Genomic DNA, 5,333 nt, shown 5'->3' on the forward strand with positions numbered 1-5,333 from the left:
ATTTTGGTTATAAAAGAGCTTTAATAAATAACAATAAATAATCCCAATAATTTAAAAATCCATGTTAAAATTAACCAAATATCCAAGCCCACCCAACAGTAGGGTGACTTTTACCCCACAAGGCCAAGGCTCAAAGAGACGAGGCCCCCCCCCAAACCACACAGCCAAGTTTCGATAATATTACCCAAATTAAGATTAAATATGTCCAAACCAATTTCAGAGAGATGCACCAAATCCTGCCTAAACATTCCCGGCAAAAATCCTTCCAAATCAATATGTCTAAAAGAAAAACCATTGATAATAGGCAAAAATGTTCCCATGGAAAAATTCACTCTTTTACGGATTTTGTCCAAAAAGGAAAGACCAGCTTGCTGCCATAATAGCCTAGGGATGATCTCAGAAAAGACAACACATGAAGATGGAAAGCTCTGTCTAATACAAATGAGATCAGACCGCATAGCGGCTAACAAGTTCAAAGTATTGGATTTTCCAAGATCATTACCTCTAACATGTAAAATTATTAAATCGGGAAAAGGAAACTTCAACATACAATTATGTAATTCACCGATCAAGGACATCCAACGCAACCCCCGTACGCTGTGCCAAAAAACCTGTGTTTCAGAAAGATGAAAAGACAAGTTCCGAATAGGAACGTAATTTGGCCCTCTTCTGTGCCCAAAAAACAAATGAATGACCAACGATCCATACCACTAGAGGACCTAAGAGAAAAAAAGGAATTTAGACATCATACAATTCATGGCGAACATAAAGTTTGAAGCGTTTAGAATCCCATCTACCTATCTTTTTAATGGCATCATCCGATAAGCCAGCCCTGGAAGCCTCAGTAGCTGCACCGATTCGAAATGAATGCGAAGTGATTCTAAGCTGACTTTTTCCAAGAAAACTCAAACATTTCTTCAGAATGAAATTAAATTGAAAAATAGTGACAGGGGATTCATTTCTATGCAAAAACAGAGGGCCCTGCACAGCAGGCCTTAAGTTAAGCCATTTCGAAAGGTTACGAACAGGGCATATCAACTGATCAGGAAAAGAATTTAATCTAATCTCAGAACCCCTCCCCATCTGATCCGTTTTCGACTTTCTGATGAAAATCAAAACAAATGATTCAAAAATCCGAATGTCCGACAACATAAGCCCGGAAGGTTCCGACTTTTTTGCAGAAACTACCTCGCCAACCCTTAGTGCCCCGAAAAAAGTAACGGAAAATATGGCGGAAAACAATAAAGCCTCCTCCAAATTTAAACACACGTGCACCAATGCTGAGCATATTTGTGCTAGTAACTTAATAGAAATAGGTCGCCTGACATCTGGACAAAAATTATTTCTCTTCAGACCTTTTAAAAACTGCTTTACCAGAAAAAATTCCGTTAATGCCGTGCAGCCATTTAATCTCAAAAAGAAGGAAACCCCCGCAAGGCACTTGGCAATCGCGGAGTAAGAAAGACCTGCTGCAACCAGCGACTCTGCAAACTTCAATGCCAAAAAGGGGTTAGGGCCAGTTGCTTCCAGGCCGTAACGCCCAGAGAATTCAATCCATTTCCTCCACGCGGCAGAATAAGCAGCCCACGATCTTTTAGACAGTGAATTCTGGATACAATGAGAAATTATATTGGAATCCGTTCCCAAACTGAACGAGGGCAAGATGTCGGTTCTCTGTCCGCGAGTGGAACCTGTTGATAAAAACAGAGCCACTCACCACGCAAAATGAAATCAGTCAGGTAACTATGCTTACTAAGACTCAATTTCGCCTTCAACCAAATATTGGACTTCAAACACTCCAAGACCAACTGCCTCCAAATGATTGCACAACGCCGCTGTTTAGAGCACAGGGTATTAACAGAAAAAACGACCGACTGCGTCATTGATGGAAACAATATCCTGGAATCCTTCAAGTGAAAACCAAGGGGAGAAAGCTCACAAATGAGGGCTTCTTTAAATGGATTTACAGGAGGGGCATTCTGAGCAGGAGCTTCCACACTAGGTAAGACAGAAGCTGCTGCTGCTGAGGGGCGCAATGATGCCTCATTCAAGACCTCGGATAGTACAGATTTAATTAAATCTTTAAACTCACTATGAGGGACAGACATAGGGACACATTGAGTCTCACCTCTTGATGATTTTTCAGCTGGTCTCCTGTCTTCGGCAGCGCTTGCACTCCAGCCCCCAGCGCAGGGCGAGCGCAGCTGCTCAGGGATGCTTGATTGACGAATCGCTTCTTCATCCGACGACTGCTCACCGACACTAAAAGCGGGTTGCACCCGCAGGGCAGCCGACAGTGAGGCCGCCCGGCAGCCAGATGTGGATGGGGCCAAGGCGCTTTTATGGCCGGCGCCCCTGCTGGCTCTGCCGGCGCCTCCTGATGACGCTGCAGGTTTCTGAGAAAAATGGCCGCCGAAGTCTCGCGATGGACTCCGAGACCTCGATGCCGGGCGGCGACGTGACCTCGCGCTCCCCTCAGAAGCGCCGCGCCGGGATGCCGGAGATGGAGACGAAGGGGAGAAGGCCTTCTTCTGTTTCCTCACACGGGGGCCGGACACCTCGGGATTCCCCTGCAGCGAGGCTTGACTCGCAGGCTGTGCCGATACCTCAGGTATAGGAGGAGGAGGAGCGGGACCGGAGGCAGCTGCCGAAGGTTTTAACGCCAGGCAGCTCCTGAGCCATTCCATCCCATCTTCACCGCCGGCTCTAGCTACGAGTTCCTGCAGGAGTTTCTCCATTGTTCTCCCGGTCAGTCCTCTTCTTTCTTGAAGCGACAGCGCAATGACAATCGCTGACAGGACCAAGGTATTTATAAACCAATAAAAGACCGCCAAATAACAGCTGGCCAATCAAATTTCATAAAAATACTGAGCGCGCAAAACCAGAAGAAACTGGTTTTAGCCGCTTTACATAAAAATAGCTCCACGAAATTTAACCCTTCGCTGGTGCTAACATTTCACCGCATAAACATATGTGGTCCATGGGGACATGAGACCCCCGCTCTATTTTTTCTCGTTTGTGCGGGGGGGCAGACATTCTGTTCATGGACTTCATATGGACGTAGTGGTACAGCATGGGTTCATACATCTCAATTGTGAGCAAACAAGTACATTTGCCATTAAATGGGAACTGGATATGCATGAATTAATAATTCATGCAAATAAAAGAAACTTTGTAATATATCTTATCAGAAAATCTCCTTTTTTTCTTCATTTATGAGCCACTCCCCCCTAACTCCTGAACTTATCATCCACTGAAAAAAAACACAATTCAATTCCACCTTAGGCTACTTGCACACTTGCGTCGTGTGACGCACGTCGCAATGCGTCGTTTTGGAGAAAAAACGCATCCTGCAAAGTTGCCCACAGGATGCGTTTTTTCTCCATACACTTGCATTAGCGACGCACTGCGACGGATTGCCACACGTCGCATCCGTCGTGCCACAGTTGCGTCGTGTTTTGGCGGACCGTCAGCACAAAAAAAGTTCCATGTAACCTTTTTTGTGCGTCGTGTCCGCCATTTTCGACCGTGCATGCGCGGCCGAAACTCCGCCCCCTCTTCCCCGGACATCACAATGGGGCAGCGGATGCATTGAAAAACTGCATCTGCCGCCCCGTTGTGCATTTATTTCACAACGTGCGTCAGTACGTCGGGCCGACGCATGGCGACGGCCCAGTACCGATGCTAGTGTGAAAGTAGCCTTACTCAGATAAGAGGGACTGCTTACACAGTGAGGAGTCAGATTACACTGCCTACTATACTCTATGGAGTGGGGAGGGGGAAGGAGAAGTAAGGAGCAGAGTGAGAAAACAAGCAGCAGGAGACACAGAAAGATGGTGCTGAGCTTTCTAACAGGTCTTTTACCTCATCCAAGAGCTTGATTCACATCTATACAACTCAGTACTGGTGTATCATTTCCTCCATGCTGCTGCTCCTTCTGTCTGTGTGCTACAAGAAAAAATGGAGAGCTGAAATCCCTCCCTTGGTGCTGTGCTCTGTGTGAAGAAATAATAGCTGCTAGTATTCTCCTGCCAGCAAATTGCAAAGTAGCCATAGAGCATACAGGGGGAAGACTGGTGAAAATGCAGAATACAAGTCATAAAATGATGAAAAATAGTGTTATTCCTCTTGTTTATGCAAATTATAGTTTATTCTGAAAAGTTATTTGAAATACTTACTCTTTACAGGGAATATGTCAGCAGGATTTTATACCCAAAACTATTTCTATGTACCTGTAGCTCTTTTCAAAGACAAGACAAGCAATACCTTTCTTTAGTCAGTCCATTGGTTGCTCTGTTACTGAGAAATCAGTGTTTGATACTGGAGTGAGGTCGAAGTGATACGATAGATCTGAAGCCTCTGTCACTCCAGCTCTATTCTCATCCCAGAGCTGCTTCCTCTTCATTGACTGACGTTTCCTTTGAAGTCACACTCCAAAGAGGCTGTCAGTCAAGTAGAAAGAGGAGACTCTGGGAGGGAATAGAGCTGGAGTGACAGAGGCTTCTGATCTCAAAAAAACAAAGAGACAGCGCCACAATGGATGGTGAAAAAATAGGAGCTTACATTTTATTCTGCCTCCTGTAGTGACGTTTCGGTCAACAGACCTTTATCAAGCTTGATAAAGGTCTGTTGACCGAAACGTCGCTACAGGAGGCAAAATAAAATGTAAGCTCCTATTTTTTCACCATCCATTGTGGCTCTGTCTCTTTGTTTTTTGTTGTCTTGGTACTGTCCGGGATGGGCTCCCTGGTTTTGGACGTGCGCCCTTGTGTCCGCTGAGACCTTCAATTTTTATATAAAAGGGTGCGGTTTTGACTTTCTTTTGTTTTGATTCTAGAGGCTTCTGATCTATCATAGTGATTTGCATATCAATTCAGTGCTGATTTCTCAGTTACGGACTGGCCATGTAAAGGTATTGCTGGACTTGTCTTCTAAAGAACTACATTCAGATATAACTCATTTGGGGTGTGAAATCCTTCTGACCGTTTTTCTTTACATACCGATAACTTTTCATTATAGGAGGAATAACATTTATTTGCTGTTACACTTATATCCCTATGGATAGTGGCATGCATGAATGGATTGCTATAATGATAAGTTTATATATAGTGTATAGCTAGACTGAAATCTGCATGCATGACATGAGCATTGGGAAGCAGATATGAATGTGATTTTGTGAAGTCCAATTCACTTGCATTTTACAGCACCGGTCATTTCAGGTAACTTTTCAGAATAAGCTGTTGTGCGTGCTCGTGAAGAATAATACTAATGCTGGCCATTTTATGACTCTAAGGCTGCACTTTTCAAAATTTTTACTCTATGTTGTATCTATA

The sequence above is a fragment of the Ranitomeya variabilis genome, chromosome 5 (genome assembly GCF_051348905.1).
Source record: "Ranitomeya variabilis isolate aRanVar5 chromosome 5, aRanVar5.hap1, whole genome shotgun sequence".
NCBI lineage: Eukaryota > Metazoa > Chordata > Amphibia > Anura > Dendrobatidae > Ranitomeya > Ranitomeya variabilis.